Consider the following 22,577-nt stretch of genomic DNA (forward strand, 5'->3'; position numbering starts at 1 on the left):
CTCCAGTGCTGATAGAACCAATGCTACTACAGCATCTACGGTAACCTCTTTAAGAGTGGCCATTGTTGTTTTGAACACACACTCGCCTCTCTTTGTAGTCACACACAAACCTAAGTCATGCATGAAGGCCGATTTTTTTTTTTATGATAAAAAAACTTAAAACAGGTCAAATTTGACCCAAGGACAACATGAGGGTCAAATGTATGTGGACAACGCCATAATGTCTGTGCATGCCAAGACAAAACAGTAGGTGGCACACACAGTGAGTTAACTGTATCAATGTCTAGTACCTCTGACAGGCCCACTCAGTTCTGTCTCACTTTAAATATCAGCTAGGCTGCGTGCATGTACCTTTTAATCAGGAGGAAAGATGTCCATCAGCCAGAAATGGTTGTTAAGGGTGATAAGCTAGTCTCAGACTTGAAGTACCTTAGAATAATTATCAATTCACCTTTGAAAAATAGTTGAAAAGGGCCATCGTACAGTTAAACTGAACCTTAGCATCTTTAAAGTCATTAGTCGCCAATTAACAACAGATGCATGGCCTCTGTGAGTTTCTCACACCTGTCCCCCACCTTGCAAACGCCTGCTTGATGTACAAAATTAGCCACACCAGAGTGTCTCCCCCCCCTTACATAGTCAGTGTTCCTCCTGCTCCACCAGCTACGTACTGCTAATTAGTGCACTGACCCAGCACCAGCACACCTGGCACTACCACCACAGTTTTCCCCACAGGTTAAAAACATTCATTTACACTAGTGTGAGGTGTGTTCAAGCACTATTATAAAGTTTGAAAAAGCAAGAACTGTACTGGGCCCACTTATTTTTCTAACCTTTAAATGCAAGAAGTTTACACGTTCCTTTTGTCCTTTACGTGTCTGTTGTTTTCCTCTCTGTCTGGATTTTAAGACATGTTCTCTCTCCACTCCCAATAGACACTGTCACTGACATAAAGAGCAAAGGCAAACACCCTGATGCAGTCCTTTTGGTAATAATGTATTATAAGGTATGAACAGTAATAACATCAGCCTGAGAAATACACATGATATGAAGGCAGCACTTTAGTTAAGACAAGGCCCTAAAACACCAACATTTGCTGTACATGATGTATGTAGATCACTTTGGAAGGTTCTTACACACGTGAACATTCACTTTATGGCCTCACTCACCTTGACTCCAAATGTCTTCATCTGATGAAGAGTGTGAGTTGAGTGTTCACACCTCGTTGTAGACAGTAGCTCATAGTGGAGACATTGTTGTTCTGATGCTCTCTGCACAGTGAAGACTGTTTGTGTCAGCACAGTGACACCCTAGACCGGAGATGGGAGGAGTGGGGTGTCGTTTTTTATTTTGCGTGTGTGTGTGTTTGTGCCAGGGGTGGGTGGGTCCATATTTCTTATTCTAATCAGTCCTGTCCTGTTGGGGCTATAGGCGACCGCCTCTACAGATTAATGTTCCTCTATCGATTGATCCATTTGGCCGTGTGGATGGATGACACTCTAAGGTGACCCGCGGGCTACAGTATTCACTAGCTCTCCGTTTACACACTGCTGCACACTGCAATAATATTGCCACACACAGGTGTAACTCATAAGAGTAGCGGAGTGCTGTCAAAAAGGGATAATCAGCACCAGGCTGTCTGTTAAACAGTCAGTCAGAGAGAGAGCAGTTGACCAGGTGATGACTGGTTTACTGCAGCCATGAATCCTAATTTGGTCACAGAGTTTAATCAGACTCTTCCTCTGATGACCAGGGAGCATGGAAATGCTAGGAAACATGAAGAATTGTCTCTGAGTACAGGTATTTCTTTGCCGCATGTCATGTAAAACACACCAAATATGAGGTAAACCAAGTATGAAGAAGATTGGATGAACGGTTCATGAGATATTTCAAAGAGAGACACACACACACACACGTGCACACAAAGAGTGTCAATATGAATAAAGTCATCTCTTTGTCTTCTTTTTAAGCATCACTATTAATTAAGTCAGAGTGAAACTAACTAGCTTGAGCACAGCAATGAGGCTTAAAGAGCAGTGTGCAACAGATCTCTCTCCACCAATGGTTCACACCAGTCCAGAACAATCCTTCCACTGATCATGCATACAGGGCTTACATCCTGTCTACATGTGGCCTGCCAGCTGCATTTTTCAATTGCCTGTCTCCTGTGCATCTGACGGAACAGATTGTTTTTGAATTGGTCTACACAGGCTGCAGTGTATCTTTAAGTCTTCCCTCCTCCGTTTTACTAACTACAGTGCAGTGGTGTGTATTGGGCTCTGAGCAGCTGTCCTGTGCCTGAGCACTTCCTATGTGATGCTGAGTGAAGCTGCGGCTCTGCTGACAGGCTGCATGCCCTACGCAGTCCGTGTACACGCTATAAGACTTAATATCTCCCTAATGTCATTATTATTTCCCAAAAGATTAATAATTATCAAAATTACCAAGACACACATTAGAAAAAGTAGCATGTACGTTATGAGACCCTTCATGTAAAATAGACGTGTTTCGATCACTCAGAGTTGGAACCATTAGAGGGAGTGCAGCTGGCGACACATTTGTATTAGCTTCAGCTCAGCTTCTTGCTCTTGCTCCATAAATTCTCAGAACATGTGAATGAGTGGAACCATGCAGGACCATGATGTGTAGCCAAGCCTCAGCCTTGGGATTCTACAGCAGTCTTCTGCTCACTTGACTGACACCAGTCTGAACCTCAACATCCTCTCCTGCTAATGACTCTGCAGAAAGCCGTGTCAAGGAGAGGGCACCAGACATGGGTTGACTACACACAGAAGTAGAGTGAGGATCATTCAGTGGGGTGAAGGGGGATGAAGATTTACTTCCTAGAAGATCAAGGACACTTGAGCAGGGAGGGTGCTTGTTGCCTTCAGGCTGCCCCCGGGGAATCCTGGAGTAGTATTTGAAGCCAGGTGTGTAAATGGTGGAGGAAACCGTAGGTGTCGTACAAACAGATGTGTGAACGGTAGAGGAGGCAGCACGGATTAACAGCACAGGAGCCAAGGTTGATGTCTTTTTATAGCTCGATTCTGAGGAGCTGTTTCTGTTCCCGACGAGCAGCAGGATCACAGGATTGGGATGCTGGCTGTTCGATCTAAGCACTCATCTCAATACGAAATGGCCAGAATTACCTAACATTTGTTGTGTGTATTCATTGTTTCCAGAGGATAGAGCCTCATGTTTTAATGGACCATCAGGCCAAGCCTTCCCCTTTAGCACTAGAACAGTGCAAACAGACGGGTGGCTAATGAAGAATGAATTTCACATTTTGGGTGATATTTGTGTTCTTTTTCCTTCTTATCAGTTATGATAAGATTGTACTTACTGCTCAAGTTAATTGCTAAAGTCTGGGAACATGATGATCTCATTAAAAAAGTCTAGTGGGGTGAGGAACATCCTTTATATGCAGATATTAACAGTTTGTGTGGCCGCGGGTCTTCTTTCCCAGATGCACTTAATGAACTACAGTCTACCTTCAATATTTACAGTGCTAGGATGCACACAAAACAAAGTTGGTGTTGTTTCAAATGCTAGGAGGAAGCATACAGACATTAAAGATGTTGTATATCAATAGGAGTTGTAAGCTGTTATAATTATCTCAGCTTGGTGAATGTCTGTCTTTGAGGTTGAGAATCTTGTGAAGACGCTCAGACTGAAATTAGATTTTTATTTTAGTCCTGTTTCTCTTTTGAAGTTAGGAAAAGTCAAGTCACTGCCACATATTTAACTGCTTCTTGATAATGGGGATAAAACAATAGCACTCTGTCTTCACATGTGGACATGTTAGACATTACATGTGTACCGCACTGACTCACTCCTGTGACGTGTAAGGATTCGGTTCTGCCCCATTCTTGTCTGCAGTTTGGATTTAAAGCAGCTCAGTGTGTTGACCTGTCTCACTTCCTCCATTTCATTAAAAAGGCATAGCTGTAGAGAATCCTGCAGACTCATCTAGTACCGCCCTACAGATCCTTACCTGCTGCCCGTGTGCTGGCAGAAACACAATTAAATTATGCGCATCATTTTGACACAAACACACAGCAGCTGATTCAACACACACACTTCATTCATGTACATGGAGGCATGCACACAAGTACATTTTTTTTGCCATCTTGACACATTTTCAGCAGCCAGAAATAAAGCCTCCTCTGACCCGGTGTTCAGGGGTCACCTCTCCTTCTCCTCCCTGCCTCCTGCTGTCTCATTCAAAAACCCAGCAGCCGTTATCATGACATACAGACGCCTCACACACTGTGCTGCAAGTCTTCATTACGCTCACAAAGATTCAATAGGCCAGTGAGGATGACTTACACAGTCTCATATTACTGTGATATACTGTGTGTATAACTGCACAGGCCTTTCATCATGACAATGACACGACGAAGGATGAAAAGCGCAATCACACAGTTTTATTGGCCAGCGCTCCCGTGTACACAATTTGACTTGTTCCTCTGACACACAGAGCATGCTCAGTGGGGCACTGCACAACCATCAAACCACAGCATGCAGCGACACTGCCCGGTATACAGTCATTTAGGTGGAGGAGTATTAGATGAAGGTGCAGTGCACAGTGAAGCCCAACCGTTTGACAGCACAGTGGGAAATACTTATTCAAGGTCATTGATTGGCTGGTTATTGTTGAGTTGATGATTAAATGTCTCCAGGTGCTAACTCCTGTGCAGAAGAACACATTTTCGGGTTTACAGTACACTGTGTTGTGGATCCAAACCACTTATTGGAGTTTCAAAATGCATTTTGTGCGAGCGGGGGACCAGCAACTCTTTACTTCAGTTACAAAGTCCTAATTGTCTCACTGCAATGACGACAGAAGGCCACAGCACTATCATTCCAGTGTTTAGCATACAGTAAAACCTCTTCACCTGAGCTCTGAGGGGGATCTGGGCTCTTCTGTAACTCTGTGTTGAATGGAGGTCACTATGTGGCCCATACTGAATGTTCACTTGTAGGATCTTTAAGTGTGGTGATTATTTGTCAAAACCCTACATGCTGTCGAGTTTTTATTACTTTTAACCAGTGTTTTGATCCCATTTAGTAGTCACATATACAGCATACCCATCTAAAAATTGGTAGGTGTTAATATGTAAAGGTTCAACCACATAAATAAAGAACACATTTTCGCTTCTAACTTTGGCATCTCTTCATGCATGCGGCGATATCTGTCTCTGAGGTTTCTGCCTCTACCCCTATACAACAAATGTGGTATTAAAAAACAGCAACACCTCTTCTCAGAGACAGTGTCCCTGCGCTATGAGTCCAGAGAGCACAGCACACTGAGTTCCATTCACATGCGGGAGGCAGCATTCTAAGAGACAGACCGCCGAAAACCTGGACAAATAGTCCCAAAACTGTATGCATGGAGAGGAAGGGAGGGAAAATATGCTTTTTGTAATTTTGGTAAACTGGCCCTTGATAACTAAGTTCTCCATAAGAAATAGTTTATGCATTATCACACATTATCAGAGAGCCAATACCATCAAACCAAGTATTCCTGTCTTTCTTTTGTTAGTGTACATGTCTGTAATTAGACAACAAAACACAGAAACAAGCATCCTTGTCTCTCTTTTCTTCACCTTCTTTCGTTCCTCCCTCTCAGCTAATGTTTTGCAGCTGATGGTGTCTTCCTTTTTATTTTTTTTCCTTTTCTTTCCTCCTTCTCAGCTTCTCGTGCACGTGCTCTCAGAGTCCGAGAGATGTCTGTGTGTGCGTGTGCACGTCTCCTGCAGCAGTGTTAATTAGTGGAGGCCAGATGGATGAGGTGATGGCGTGTTACTGTACCCTCTGCAACGCCACTCCCACTGTTATCCAGCACGTGCTCACTCACACACACACACACACACGCACGCACGCACGCACGCACACACACACACACATACACACACACAGGGGCTTACGTAACCCAGCACAGTGCGGTGCAGATGTGCCCTTATTTACAGTTCTATCTATTTTGGAGTAAAAGTGAAATGTTGTCAGTCTGCAGATGATCAGTGCACACAGCTCTTGTCATTTGAAATATTTGACTTTTCAACTCAATTTTCTTCTTTTTTTTACCTACTGCTATTTCTGGTACCTTGGTACAATGTTATTTTTGTTAGAGGCTCAAAGTGTGACAGAGTTAAGAGAGCCAATTTTCACACCTTTCCAAAAATAATGTGGGCAGCAGCCGAGAGAGAGAGAGAGAGAGAGAGATATATATATATATATATATATAGAGAGAGAGAGAGAGAGAGAGAGAGAGAGAGAGAGAGAGAGAGAGAGAGAGAGAGAGAGAGGGGTAAAGTCAGATTTCAATATTCCTGCTCTCTCTCTCTGCTCAGACGCACTGCAGTGTCTCTCTCTCCTTCTCTCTTTCTTCCTCTCCACTCCTGTGTTCGGCTTCCTCAGCAGGTTGCCACCATCCCATAAGCATAATCTCACACACACACACACACACACACACACACACACCACACACACACACACACACACACACACACACAGTGACCTTGACAGACAGGCTGGAGGCAGAAGTTGCTCTTTGACTCTTAATCACTGATTCAGGATCAGAACAGCAGTATTTACCATAAGCAGTATAATTACAAGGTCAGCTCTGAGGCAGGTAGTGTAGTGTATTGTTTAACAGTGTGTAACAGAAGCTCTGCAGCAGCTTGGGTAGATCTGACACGTGCACAGTGGCTCAGCTTTAGTCTCGCATTCGTAAATACTAAATGATCCCAACATTAACAGTGAGTGACACAGTAAATGAATGCAAACCAAGCAATGCCATGAATGAGGTGTAGCAAAGGAAGGTGCTTTTCTCTGGCTGCCAGTAATCCTGTTGGGTAAAAAAAAAAAGATGGATTGGAGTATTTCCAGCATTTGAATGTGCATGAAAATCACTAGGTTGGACTATCAAATGCAAGCAATGTTTTGGAAACTTATTGCTTCATTGAAAAAAAGGTCGAGGTTTACTGCAATACTATTATCTGATGTTACAACCTGATGCCAATGTGTCATTAATATTGAAGACAAAAACATTCAAATAAGTATCAGTATCTTCTCATTAACAAAAATCTTTAGTGTTATCAGCACAAGCCTTCTCTCTGTTATCAGCAGGGAGTTAGCTCTGTGTCCCTGACAGAGGATCTGCTGCAGAAAAAGCCACTCTAACCCTGAGGTATCTGCACACCACTTTGTGTGTGTGTGTGTGTGTGTGTGTGTTCTGCCTAGAGGTCTGACATTGAGAGGATGTCTTTACTGAGTCTTGGCATTAGTTGATTCAGGAAGTAATCCTGCATTAGAAATGCTCGGTGTGACATAAATTCATCCACATTACACGCTCCTTGTCCTTCAGGGGACGGGGACTCCCATAGGTTTTGCTCCACAGCAAAGATGGCGGACGTTAAGGGCAAGCAGTGTCCAGCGTTCCACACTCAACCTTTTGAGTCCAGGTGATACTTTGCATTCGGTCATACTTTGTCAGTGTGAAACCACTAAGTTCTCTAAACACCAAGTGTAAAGACAGAAGTGTGTGATTTGAGACACGGTACATGTCCTCCTTTCTCTTTCTGGAATCTTCATTAATCATTCTCTCTATTAATACCTCTTCTTTTATTCTTACTCTCTGTGTCTCTTTTGTATAAGCATGTATGAGAAAGGTTCTGAAAGGTCAGTTCTTAGTGTCAGTGACAGAAAACGCATTCTCATGAGCGGGTTTATATGAAAACACAACAATGCGCATGACATCTTAGAAATGACGTTGACCACCTGCCTGTCACATGATAACTGGTGACAAACGGTCTTTACAGTTAAATTTACTGTGAGCCAGGTACAGATTAGGTGTCCCTAATACAGCGACAACCGAAACGACTAGTTCAGATAAGAAAAAAGATTAAAGGAACTTGTTTTGGTGGAAAATGTGTATATTCAAAAGTAGTTTTAGTCGTGCAAAAGAAAACTCAGATTGGTCAGATAATCTAGCTAGCTGTCTAAAATTACCTTGCTGAGATCTGAGGACCAGGTAACCATAGTCAGAGACATAACAAAGACAGAGGAATGGGTACTAACAAGCTGAAAACTAAGCGGCCTGACTGCATGTTATGAGGACACAGTTCTCAGGACACAATCAAACTCACTCATGATGTTACATTTTCTGCTGATCTTAACAGTCTAAGACACAGTCCAACATTTTGCATTTACGTTTTTTTGGTCTTCAGCCGAGCTAGAAACAAATACATTCCCCCTGCTAACAACTTGGCTTAGCTCAACTCTGTCACCTAAAAGAAATTGTGTAGATCCATGTGTGGAGCATCTTCAATCATCACGATGATCATCCAATTCAAGACGTTGGTACTTGTGGTCCATGCTGTGAGTGGCTCAGGCCCATCCTGCATCCAGGACATAGTCAGACATCCACCTCTGCTACTCTGTCACTATGAAGAGGCCCCGGCTCCTGCTCTGCAATACACAATATCGCAACTCTTTGCTGTGAAACCAACTCACCAGCACAGTAGAAAAAGGATGGTAGGGCAACCAGATAGCTCAGTTGGTAGAGCGGGTGCCCATATATAGAGGTTCACTCCTGGATGTGGCAGGCTGGGGTTCGAGTCCGGCCTGCGGCCCTTTGCTCTATGTCACTCCCCCGTTCATATCTTCAACTGTCCTGTCAATCAAAGGCCTTAAATGCCCAAAAAATAATCTTTAAAAAAAATAGAAAACGGATGGTAAACTTATCATACTGCAGCCTGGCCCATAAAGAAAAAAACTCTCTCGTTGTGTTTAAAATGCAGCGCTTGTGCAGTTCAACATATTTGACAAAGATGACGAACGTGCTTTCAGTAACCTTATGTTTCATAACAGTATGCTGGCAGATACATTTTGTGATAAATTAGTCAAATTTCTATTGTATTCTATTATTTTTGAATCTATATCTATATTTCAAAGCAAAGTTCATATGTATGTCCATATGTATGTGAAAACCTACTTGGCATTGAACCATACTCTGATTACTGTAGCAACTTGCTGTCTGGTTTACATGTGTCATGATGAATGAGTGTATACATGTGTGGATTTACTGTTCCCTAATGTGTAGATGCCCCTTTGTGTGTGTGTGTGTGTGTGTGTGTGTGTGTGTAGCATTAAGACAGAGAGTGCGCTGACCTGGTGTTTCCTTGTAGGGAGGGCTACAGCTCAGAGGGCTGTGTGCTGAGGCACGTGGATGGCTTAAACACACACTGCCAGCAGCCTCACACTCTGTGCGTGTGTGTGACTCCCTGTCGTCACCAGGTATTCCACCTCACACACACTCCACTGTTCCACCATGCACTATTGCAGAGCAGTCCCATTCACACACAGCTGGTTTATCTGTTTCCAGCAGCTTTAAAACATCCCAAATCATTCACATTTACCTGTAACCTTTTAATCTTGAACTTGTGTTACCCTAACTTTATTTTCTGTTCTGTTTTTATGAAACATCCGGAAGCTCTGAAAGCCAACATGAAATGTTACACATCCATTATGTTTTACAGCATTTTTTATTTTACATTTTATTTCTGTCATGCTATTACACTGCTTAGTTGTTATACCTTCTGTGTCAGGCGTTATTTCCCTATTCCAATTTTACCTGCTTTGGTTTCAACTTCCTGTTACATTAAGGACCCAATTTTAACGATCTATGTAAGTGCATGGCGTGAAGAGCCTGGCGCAGCTGCGTTTATGGTGTGTCCAAATCCACTTTTGCTAGTTTGATGGCGGAAAAAAGGGGCTGTGAGCCAGGAGGTTGGTTCAAAAGGGTTGTTAATTCATTAATTAGAGGTGTGTTCTGAGCGTATCAACCAATAAGAGGTCCTCTCTCATTCCTTTTAAAAGCCAGGTGCATTTGGGCCTCGGAGCATTGCTGTTATGATGAGTTCCACCGTAAGATTTTCATTCGTAATCTTTTTAATCTTTTGCATGTACAGTATGTGTGCTGCTGTGCTTCCCTGTGTGTGTAACAAGCATAGTGTGTGCGCTGTGCACGATCCTAGGTGCAATTTCCTAATTCTCTGTTAAAATAACAATGAAAGGCTGCGTGATTGACTTTAGAGGTTTTTGTGGGTTAAAGGCGCCATCACTTCCCGCTACCTCAAGATAGCAATACACCCAGAATGCACCTGAACACACCTCCATGTAAGACCAGCACGCCCAGAATGCACCTGAACACACCTCCCTGTAAGACCAGCACGCCCAGAATGCACCTGAACACACCTCCCTGTAAGACCAGCACGCCCAGAATGCACCTGAACACACCTCCCTGTAAGACCAGCACATCCAAAATGCACTTGAACACACCTCCCTGTAAGACCAGCATGGCCAGAATGCACCTAAACACACCTCCCTGTAAGACCAGTACACCCAGAATGCACTGAACACACCTCCCTGTAAGACCAGCACGCCCAGAATGCACCTAAACACACCTCCCTGTAAGACCAGTACACCCAGAATGCACTGAACACACCTCCCTGTAAAACCAGCACGCCCAGAATGCACCTGAACACACCTCCCTGTAAGACCAGCACGCCCAGAATGCACCTAAACACACCTCCCTGTAAGACCAGTACACCCAGAATGCACTGAACACACCTCCCTGTAAAACCAGCACGCCCAGAATGCACCTGAACACACCTCCCTGTAAAACCAGCACGCCCATTGGCGCAAAGATGGGCGCAGGTGTTTTTGCTATTTAAACGACGTGTGCACGCCACAGGAAATTGACAACTGTGTCGGTCTTAAAATAGCAAAGACACTTGCATCGGGCTCTGCGATGCACTGCACCGGGTGCCAGATAGGGCCCTAAGGGTCATTTCACCCAAATGATGATTGAGAGGCATGGGAAAACCAGTCAGCCAGTCAGCTACACTGACTATCACACATTCTTATTCTTTCTTTGATTCGTTTTGTGTTTTCCATCAACCTCCATATGAGCTGGAGCTGTAAGACATGCAAGGTTGAGCTATAGATAGAGATTTCCTTTCCTCTCCTGCTGTTGCTGTGTCTCTTTGATTAATTGTGGCCTTTTTGACTACAGGAGAGCAGAACATTGCTGCTGTCTCCTCCTGTGGACCTGTGTAATTAAACACAGAAAAGGCAGGGTCGGGAAGAAGTTAATTGTCATCCAGGAGTGTCTGGAATGTTTTTAGCAAAGCCCTTCACTGCTCGTCACATATTTTTGTACTGAGCCCACATTAGAGCTGTGCTTCAGACCCCCCTCTGTGGAGTCTCCACTGAGCACTGGCCCAGAGAGTTCTCAATGTTCCGCTCTCACAGTCAGGTCACTACAATGAAGCAAGTAAAGCAAACACAACACGACACCGACAGCTACGTTTAGCCAGAGCTACGCTGTGTAAGGGTTCACCTGATTTCATACTAAAAAGAATCAGAGTACATTAGCGTTTTTCCACTGCATGGTATCTACTCGACTCGCCTCGACTCTACTCGCCTTATTTGGTTTTCCTTTATGGAAAAAAGTCCCTGTGACCTGTTAACCCTCATGATGTCCTCGGGTCAGATTGACCTGTTGTTCTATATCAATGTTCTTTTTAACTACCCAATTGTAATTACCCGAAATAACATGATTGATTCCACACAACGCTCTTTGGCAATGGCGTGGTGATTATCCATCAACATACATTTATTTAATTTTAGTCAAAATATTTCCTATTTCTGCTTTTCTAACTAAAACATTGGTATACTTTCCTATAAATGAGGTTTATTGATCAATAATTCCAAAAACTAAAGTTAATAAGTAAGTGTTACGTAGTGTTGAAAACGTCAAAAAAACATATACAAACATTAAAAAAAGGGACAAAAACGTAAAAAAAAAGTTAAAAACATTGATAAAAAGCCTCAACAAAATTGTTGATTTTCAGTTTTGACGGGAAGACAACACGAGGGCTAACAGGTACTTTTTGTAGTATTACCACAGTCGAGGTTCCAAGCGAGCTGAGGCGATACCAAAAGGTGACGTGAAATCCTGCAGATTGCTGATTGGTCGGAAACACGGCAAGAATCAAAAACAACACACCTTCCACGTTGTGTGTGTGTGTGTGTGTCGCGGTAGGTCACATTATTTTCAGTATTATACCATGGGCAATTCTGAAGTCAGTTTTTTTTTTAATGCTATTATCACACAGAAAGTTAACGCACCTTTATGTCCACAGTGTAGGTTGAACCGTGTGCAGCTGTGTTAGTATGTGCTGTTCCCCTTCCTGCAGATCTGAATGCTTTGCAGCTGGATCAGCAGCACTGTAACCTTCCAACATGGCACTTTGGTCGATGCAGGCCGGTGCTGGGGTCATACCAGGACTACACATTCACAGCTTTCACCTTCCCGCAAACATTGATCGGCCTCTTCTTCATCCTCCTCCTGCTCGTCTTTCCTGTCCCCATGATTTCATGATCACTGCACCGATATTTATTTGTTCGTATTACTTTTTCTTAAGTAATGTTTAGCTATGCACTATGTGTTACACCATGTTGTGTTTTACACACCATTAGGGTCATACCATGGCTTGTTGTATGGTATTTGTATCATGTTGTACATGTTGTTTGGCGTTTCTTTTTATGGCTTCAGCATAAGTTAAGTGCCCAAGACAAATTCCCCACCTTGTGGGATGTATCCACTTTGCTCTTCCTGGACTCCATTGCCAGGCCTTCCTCCACAGCGCTGTGGTGGAGGGTCTGGCTAGTCCACGCAGCATTCCTGGATTGGAGAAAAACGTGCTCTGGTTTATTGGAAAGTAGTTTTAGTCGTGCAACAGAAAACTCAGATTGGACAGATAGTCTAGCTAGCTGTCTGGATTTACCCTGCAGAGATCTGAGGACCAGGTAACCATAGTCCTCAGATTGGACAGATAGTCTAGCTAGCTGTCTGGATTTACCCTGCAGAGATCTGAGGACCAGGTAACCATAGTCCTCAGATTGGACAGATAGTCTAGCTAGCTGTCTGGATTTACCCTGCAGAGATCTGAGGACCAGGTAACCATAGTCCTCAGATTGGACAGATAGTCTAGCTAGCTGTCTGGATTTACCCTGCAGAGATCTGAGGACCAGGTAACCATAGTCCTCAGAAATCCACCAGAGTTTAGTACGCCAACACAGAGACAGAGGGACAGATATCCTAAAACAAGGACATCCGGCAGAATTTTTGGCCGCACCAAAGCAATCCCAGAAGTGGAACGTCGAGGAAATAGACTATTTGACAGTAACTATATCTAATGTAGCAGCTAATGATTACATCTTCCTGCCTGTAGCGCTGGACGCTGACTGCTGTTTGTCTGAAGTAAAGGCAGAAGTAGCGGGACATTTCTATCAACTCCTGTCAACACTGCTTTCTGTTAACTTGGATCATGAGCTAATCTTCTCTAAGTTTTGTTGTATTTTCCTGAACTTAAAGGAGAATTCCGGCCAATTTTTATGTTAATAAAACGCTATAAATATGCAAGTACTTTTAATTTAAAAAACCCGACCTGAATTGGTGCAGGCAACACTGAGTAGCTGCAGCTACTTGTACAAGCTTCTACTGAGCTAAAACGGCAGTTAACGGGGTAAGTTTTAGAGTGACTTTTTGCCTCTTAACAGACACACCTGCACCGATTCAGGTCGGGGTTTTTTCAATCGAAAGTACTCGCTTATTTAAAGCGATCAAGATTGACATAAAAATTGGGCGGAATTCTCCTTTAAAGAATGATTTAATGTTCCCAGTAGCCTACTACTGCATATTGTCACTTGAATCAGTGTTGGTTGGGGCTGAAGACAGTGGAACTTACCTGACCTACTACAGAAGCTACAGAGCAGAGGTGGCATAACTGTAATATATATAATTATATAATCAATTCCTGATTGCTAAGTTCCACTAACTTTCTTAGTAAGTTATTACAGTGAGCCAGCATGCACAACAACTGGACTTCCTCTTAGTGGAATGCAGCTATCAGCTATCAGCTATTAATAAATTATGTGTGTTATGTTTGCAGTTAATTTCTTCATATCGGTGTTAGTTAAAAGGGATCAAAAATAATTTTGCACATGCCAGGTAGGTTAACTTATGAAAAAAGAGGTAATTAAATGAAAATATAATAGCGGCACAGCCAGAGTTCAGTAAAGGCCAGCATGAGCACTAACACACTCTGTTCATTCATCTTTTTTCTGTCGACATGCTTCCTCCTATATGATATCATTGGAGAACATATAGGGGAAATGTTTGTGTTGTGTACTTATTTTCAGTCACAGAGAGTGTGAGTGTATTGTGCACAACAGGGAGGAGAGAAGTGAAACATAACCTCAGCCAGAATGTGAAAGCAGTTTGTGGATCGATGTGTTGCTCAGTTGTCTCTCCAGCTGCATTATGATTCCATTTAGGAAATGGGGCCCGGGATTGATTCATACTCTTCACTGCAGTGCCTCTGTAGACATAAAAGAGTATATTTACCAAGTCCTTCATTTGCAATTATAACACAGTAACACCTCAACAACCTCTTCTCTGTTTCCACCAAAACATGTTTGCCGGTGGTGTGCAGTCTGACACACACTCACACACAATCTGACAAACACTCACAAACACTGACACGCACTCAGGCTCATTGGGGAGGACGCCACTCTCATTTGAATGGAAGAACGTATCCAAATGCTGATCAAACAGGCGACTCAGCAGTTTCAGAGACCTTTCAGGTCACAGTGGGTCAAGAGACTGACAGGCAATATCCCATGATAAGCATCTTTGCCAGATTCAAAGTGAAGGAATGAACAGGAATGTTGAAAAATACTTATTTTACATGTTAAAATGTATGAATGCTCTGTTAAATTGCAAGCCTATGATGTTTTTTTTCCTCTGTTGATCAATTACCCAACACTGACTGTAGACCAAGGTATACTCGATCCAAAGTATGAAAGACCTGCCCTACTTTATAGTGGACTTTCTAGGTGGAGTTCCCTAATTATATTTTTTTAATGAATCCAATGATGCTCAACCAATTGAGACACAGTGAGTGTGAGGCTTCACACATACAAGAAATGTGACATAGACACACAGCTAAAACAAGGACAACAACACACAAACATTTAAATATGTACAGACAAATATATGTAAAAAAGCATGTGTGTTTGTGTGTGTTGGATGGGTGTGGGTGTGTGTGTGTAAAAAAATACAGTAATAGGATATTCTATATCCAGAGGATGACTGACTGGCACTCCAGTGACCACTTTATAGACAGTCCTTATAATGTCTTTGACAGGAAGACATGATGAGCACGTTCATTTTTCTTTTTGATCTGATTTGATTTTCTAGTTCCTCCCTTCGGGCGGCTTTCACATTTTTAGCCCCGATGCTAATGAAGCTCAAAGAGAAGCATTCAGAATCCCTGAGATGTTCCAAGGAGCACAGATATGAACGCCTGCAGAAACTTGATGAAGAGCTTGCTATCATTTCCAAATTGAAGAAGTTGAAACATTTGGTGTATCATTCATCACTATTCTAAGCTGCAGTAGTAGGTGTAGTATGTGTGGTGTTGTTACTTTGTGAGCCACATGAGTCACAACTGACTGATGGTGCAGCAGTGTGTGATGTGTGTTCCTCTCTGTCTGTCACAACATATTTCATCAGCCACCATCAGTTCTGAGAGAGAAGACAATCATCTGGCCTTAGTGTGACATTTCTGAAGGACAGACTTCAATTCTAGGACATTGGTGTGTGCGTGTGCGTGTGTGTGTGTGTGTGTGTGTCAGTCAATCCTTTTAGCGTGTATAGAGCCAGCATATTTCCACATGTAATTGGGTAAATTAAAGGCTTATTTCTGGTAAAAATGAACCAAGAGTGGACGGAAATTGACGTTGCGCAATTGTCCATTAAAGTCACAGGTGGTTTAATATTGGATCAATTTTAAAGATTGTTGTTCCTATCAGTGACATAGACATAATAACATGATGAAATAGGGTCCAGGTTGAAAAATATCGAAGTTAACCTTTGAAAGAATTAGATAAAAATCCTATATTTGATTGAAGGCAGCTTCTCTCCTCTGTCTTTGTCTGGTGTGTTTCTCCCAGTAGCCTCTAGATGTCGCTGCTCCTCTGTGACTTGCTGGGATGCTTGACTCTCTCTCTCTCTCTCTCTCTCACACACACACACACACACAACACACACACACAACACACACACACACACACACACACACACACAAAATCAGGGGCTAAATCACGGCCCACACTTAATGAGTTTGCTAAGAAATGTGGCCTGGATATTCAAGGGCAGTAGATAATGGATGCTCTGCCAGAGTGGGCACTGAATTCATCCAGCGGTGTAACGACACACTCACACCGTCATTGAACTACTTCTGTCACTTGTTTCACATTTTTCTGCTTTATTTTGGTGTAATCTTCAATTGTCAAGTGTTGAAGACGGTGAACAAGCTCGTGGCAGTAAAATATTTAACTTTGACATTTAAAAATGAATGAAATAGTGAAAATGATCTTTAATCAATATGTGTTTTAAATGATATGCTGAGATTGCAAAATACATGTGTATGTGGAAAAAAGATTAGAAAATGTATCCAATTATGGCAAGAACAAGAGCTTATTGTAACTTGGGAAATCTAATAAATCAGGACGCCACTATGTGTGTGTGTGTGTGTGTGTGTGTGTGTGTGTGTGTGTCTGACTTTGAAATATCTCCCGAACTATTCTTCTATTCTTCTTCATACTTGGTTTCCTGGGTACCCAATGAAATTGGGGTTTGGAATTTGGGACAGTTTGGACAGCGTTGGATATTAAAGTGTAAACAAAAAAGGTTGAGGGGAAAAAAAGGGGTGTCTACCCTTCACAATAAAGGTCCATGTTAAATTTACTCAGCATTTCCATAAGAGGAAACTCAATAAAAAAACATGTTATACCCTTCACAATAAAAGCCCAGCTTAAATTCACTCACATCATTTCGCTTAGAGGAAACTCAATCAAAAGGCATTTTTAATCGTCAAGCAACAAAGTCTGTTTGGAAATGAACGCCTCTGCTGAAATGTTAAATTTCGATATTACGATAAGCTATTAAACATTGACTGTAGTGATATTAACATGCAATATCGTTGACAAAAAAGATAAAACTAAGATGTAATTAAAGAAAAACTCACCGCCATCGGTCCATGAGGGAAGTGTCTGTGATTACTCCACATTTGAATTTGAATTGTGATTTTTTGTGAACACGTTCTGAATCTACCTGCATGTCTGCCAGGTAAATGTGGCAGTACAAAGTTTTACTCTGAAGTAGGAGTACACAGTAGGTCAGTAGTAGGCTATACAGTGTGGTTGCTAAGTGCTTTGGGGTTCCTTATAGTTTGGGGTACAGTGGTTCTGGAGAAAGCTCCAAGCAGCAATACCACAGGCCGAGCAATCAGCCCGCTCCAAACAGGCATATTCTGAACGGGCATTGTACTTGTGATATAAAAATCTGAAATTTCAGCAGCAGGTTGATGTAAACAGGAGTCAAGCAAATGGAAGAACTGCATTTGGCTTATTGTTCAAATGAAATCACAGGAATACAAGGGCCCGGTATCAGAGTAAAGAGAGGAGGGAGGGTAATGTGAGATGATGGAGCGATGACTATGCTTTTGGGCTTTCAGTGTGTGACCAGTTATGCAATATATTGCTTGTGTTGTTTTGCATTTTATGACTTCCAACACCTTGATCCAGCAAAATATCTCAACTATGGAGATAACAATTTTTAGCCAGATTGACATAAATTTCCACAGAGGATGATTTATTTTGTTGACCCCTTGACCCTTTCTCCAGCACCACACTCAGGTCAGCCAGCACTTTCATACAGACAAGGTCCTTGGAAGATATACTTACAGTTTTCAGTGATGGGGGGCACCTTAAGCCTAGTTCTGGGATGTATGCTAAACTGTAGAGAGATGAACATATTTATCCATGATAAGGTTTGGTTATTAGAGATACGCCCAATATTCTCATCCCCTGACCTGGGACCAATGTAGGACCTGATGTTGGCTAACCTTTCCCTTACCACAACATGGTGTTTCTGGAGATTCCACCACACTTTCCACCTCTGGTTGACTTTAAAACATGCCTGTAGTGTTTTTTTCTAGCCCATAACGTCCAAAGTGTGGACAGAAGAAATACTGGAGATGCAGCTAGACGTTGAGTTAGAAAACTAAAGTTTTAACATAAAAGCTTGTGGAGGTTCTAAAGTGGAACGCATGCATGACTGTAGAGAGCGTGCATGACTGTGGAGAGCGTGCATGACTGTGGAGAGCGTGCATGACTGTGGAGAGCGTGCATGACTGTGGAGAGCGTGCATGACTGTGGAGAGCGTGCATGACTGTGGAGAGCGTGCATAACTGTGGAGAGCGTGCATGACTGTGGAGAGCGTGCATGACTGTAGAGAGCGTGCATGACTGTAGAGAGCGTGCATGACTGTGGAGAGCGTGCATGACTCTAGAGAGCGTGCATGACTGTAGAGAGCGTGCATGACTGTGGAGAGCGTGCATGACTGTGGAGAGCGTGCATGACTGTGGAGAGCGTGCATGACTGTGGAGAGCGTGCATAACTGTAGAGAGGGTGTGTGACTGTGGAGAGCGTGCATGACTGTGGAGAGCGTGCATGACTGTAGAGAGCGTGCATAACTGTAGAGAGCGTGCATGACTGTGGAGAGCGTGCATGACTGTAGAGAGCGTGCATGACTGTGGAGAGCGTGCATGACTGTAGAGAGCGTGCATGACTGTAGAGAGCGTGCATGACTGTGGAGAGCGTGCATGACTGTAGAGAGCGTGCATGACTGTAGAGAGCGTGTATGACTGTGGAGAGCGTGCATGACTGTGGAGAGCGTGCATGACTGTGGAGAGCGTGCATGACTGTGGAGAGCGTGCATAACTGTAGAGAGGGTGTGTGACTGTGGAGAGCGTGCATGACTGTGGAGAGCGTGCATGACTGTAGAGAGCGTGCATAACTGTAGAGAGCGTGCATGACTGTGGAGAGCGTGCATGACTGTAGAGAGCGTGCATGACTTTGGAGAGCGTGCATGACTGTGGAGAGCGTACATGACTGTAGAGAGCGTGTATGACTGTAGAGAGCGTGCATGACTGTAGAGAGCGTGCATGACTGTAGAGAGCGTGCATGACTTTGGAGAGCGTGCATGACTGTAGAGAGCGTGCATGACTTTGGAGAGCGTGCATGACTGTAGAGAGCGTGTATGACTGTAGAGAGCGTGCATGACTGTAGAGAGCGTGCATGACTGTGCTCATAAACCTTGTTGACAAATAATGGCCAGTACAATGCCATAATGTGCCCATCCCATTTCAATATTCCTTGTTCAACTGAAAGGTTCGGCCTAATGTGACAGTAGCACCATTACAATTGACTCATCCTCTGGGCACCATTAACATGAAGTGTAAACCAGTAATTTGTTTTTAAGATATCTGGTCACAACTAACTAGTTTTTAAGAAATCTTGCCACCGTGTCATAAGCCAAGTGAGTTACAAGTTATACCCAGAGGTGGGGCTAAGACATCAGGGTCACCAACGGCTACGCTGACGCTGATCCCTCTCTGTATCTACTTGGAGGTGGATGACTGTATAGTTATTTTATTTTCAAAGCAACCATGTGACTTCACTCCACCTAACTTGTTGTAGTTAATGATTGTCGGTGAGTTGCCTAATGTAATGTGTCGGAGCCATTATGTAACTTTGGGTGTTGTTTTGTTTATGTACAACGTTAGTGACATGCATGGATATGCAGTTTTGATTTTGATCACTGGGTGGAGCGTTGCCACAGGAAAAGCATTTAGGTAATCAACAGCCACAGGTACAGGTGTGTGGCAAAGGGGAAAGCACATGGCTTTTTACCGTGTCAGTGGTATTGTTTGATAAGTGTTCATCGAAAAGCAGACGAGAATTTATCTGAAATGAAGTGGACAAAACTGAAATATACCTATGCTAGAATGAGCATGCACTGCCATTAAATAAATGGGTCACCGCACTCAAAGATAAATAATGCATTGAAAATTGGTTTATTGGCAGCCCAGAACACGTGTCGGAACAAGTTCTCCCTTTCTTGCACCGCATTGGCCTAATCTAGCTCTGGTTTAAAGATTCTACATAACGTGTTTGAGATTGTTTATTTATGGCATTCTTTGCAGCTCGGCTGATAATATAATAAATACTGATAATAAGCTTGTCCAATAAATACATGGGCATTTTCTTAATTAAGTTAATTGCTGATTTATCAGTCCCAGCGGAGCGTTGATATACCATCAACTATTAAGATTGAGGCTTGGATCCCACCCACAGGTCTATCTCTGTCAGTCCACTAATCATCATCCCTAGAAGCAAAATGAACTATCATGCTTGCTTGCAGTGGTGGAATGTAACTAGGAACATTTACTTGAGGTTTATTTGTCATAGACAACCCAGGGTTGCACAAAGAAATGTAAGCTGTAGCCACTTCACGTTATTCACACATATAGAACACATATACACATCCTTATATACGTGTGTTCTAGTCCCATTAAATGAATTTGAGGTCATGTTAAAATGCCACGTAATTCAAAAATGCAACTGCCACATGTGACCTGTTCCTTTCCTCTATGTGTGATTTGATCTATGCTGTATTTTTGTTTATATTGAAACTGGTGTGCCGTCTTGGCCAGGTCTCCCTTGAAAAAGAGATTTCAATCTCAAGGGACTTCCTGGTTAAATAAAGGTTAAATAAATAAAAATAAATAAAAATGTAGGCTATGTACTGAGAGAGAGACTCTGATTTACTGGGGATGAGCGTAGTGGCAAATACTGGAATGAAGTACACATTGTAGGTGCTTGTACTTTACTTGAGTATTTCCCCTTGAAGCTGGGCACTACCAGGTGCCCTTGAGCAAGGCACCGTACCCCCCCAATCGCTCTGGGCGCTGGTCCAGCACTGGCAGCACACTCACTCAGACATCTCTCCATTTGTGCATGAATAGGTCCTGAGTGTGTGTATTTCAGGCATGTGTGTAGGGATTACTAACAGAGTGTAAATGGTAATTTCCCCACTGGGGATCAATAAACAGTAAAAATTATAAATTATACTTTCTACTTATACTCCACTACGTCACAGAGGGAAATATTGTACTTTATTCTACTACATTAGCAGGGCTGCCAACTCTCACGCATTGGCCGTGAGACACCCGCATTTGACTGGTTTCACACTCCACCCCCCCCGATTTCTCACGCTGAAGTGTCAGTAAAATTTCTGAAAGATGAGTTTGTCTATAGATAAAGTGATGACTGATTAACATGAATTGATATAAATGCTAAATAACCTAATACCTGTTGATACTACAACCATGCAAAAGCTCTTAACCCTACAGTTCTGCACATATCATGTAAGACTTGATTTCTCAATTTCTTTGCACAAAACTCTCCAGAAAGTAACATTTAATGGTTTATTTTTCCAAAAAAAATTCATAGGGGTGCAGACCCCCCTAGGGAGAGCCCCTCATCTCCCCACACATAGCAAATATGATGCTGAAACAACCAAAGAAATGCTTTGTACTAGGCAAAATTAGGGTTACCCCCCCCATCTCACTCCAAGGTTTTTGGAAAAGTTGCCAGCTCTGATTAGTCCAACAGCTTTTGTTACTTTTCTCCCCTCCCTGTCCAGTGGAAACCATGTATCTCCGGATGTGTTGATGTTGAATGGTTGTGATAAACTGGAGTGTGAAGTGTCACCTCCTTAACAGTAGCCTGAAAGAAATCTACCCTAGGCTACAGTTTAGTAGATATTCCCAACGTTTACCACATGTTAACACGACCGTTGGCCGAGAGTTGCGACTTCCAGCAGATAGAAAACAACGTTTCCAATAAAGGAAACAGGAAATGTGTGCTTCCATGATTGTTGTGCTGTCGGGAGTGTGTGAGCCGACGGGACCTCCCTCTTTCCGCCTGGAGGAACCCAGCCCGGCTGCGAGGAGGGCGGAGCACCGTGGCTGTCACCTAAGATATGTTTCCTTTCAAAAAGCTAGCCCAGGCTACGCTAACGACCGTCTGAATCCACACGGCTCTCTGGGTTTAGACCGCCACGCCACAGCTGCTGTCCAGCCGAGCCGAAGAGAAGCAGGATGCCGGCGGTGAAAGGCGGCGGAAGACTGGCCTCTTACCCGGGCAAGAGCGAAAATGTCGGAGTAAGTGGCGCTGTACTGAATTCGACATGTGTTAAGTTACATTTGGTAACATGTAGTAACTTGGCTATAACGTAAACACGCGTTGTCACGTGATTTGCTGTCAAAGTTAAGTGTGTTTTGTGGGCTACGTGTCGTTTACCAACCTGCCGACTTTGTTCAGGCTGTGAAGTGCGTGTTGGCCAGCCAATAGTCAGCTGGTCAGTACACCTGTTGTTTTTCAGGACAGCCAATAGAAAGCCTGGAACATATGATGACTCTGCTGGTTTTTCCAGGTGTTAATCAGCCAGTAACCTGAGAAAACTGCGACAACTTTTGCCTAAAAGCCAGTGCTGGGAGTTGATGTGACACCCTGCGGTGATGCTAATCCTG

General features: G+C 43.1%; 1 protein-coding gene across 3 annotated transcripts in view; it reads left to right on the forward strand.

The window, feature by feature from the left end:
• Positions 1–21,944: 21,944 nt before the first annotated feature.
• tjp2b (tight junction protein 2b (zona occludens 2)) overlaps positions 21,945–22,577 on the forward strand; it is a 71,701-nt gene continuing 71,068 nt past the window's right edge. For 2 of the 3 annotated variants that reach the window (XM_032516534.1, XM_032516535.1), the window contains exon 1: positions 21,946–22,208. The gene's annotated coding sequence lies outside the window, so the exon portion shown is untranslated. Of the gene's footprint in view, positions 22,209–22,577 lie in introns of all 3 variants that reach the window. The other variant, XM_032516531.1, reaches the window with a different exon arrangement.

Source organism: Etheostoma spectabile, chromosome 5, assembly GCF_008692095.1.
Source record: "Etheostoma spectabile isolate EspeVRDwgs_2016 chromosome 5, UIUC_Espe_1.0, whole genome shotgun sequence".
Classification (NCBI taxonomy): Eukaryota; Metazoa; Chordata; class Actinopteri; order Perciformes; family Percidae; genus Etheostoma; species Etheostoma spectabile.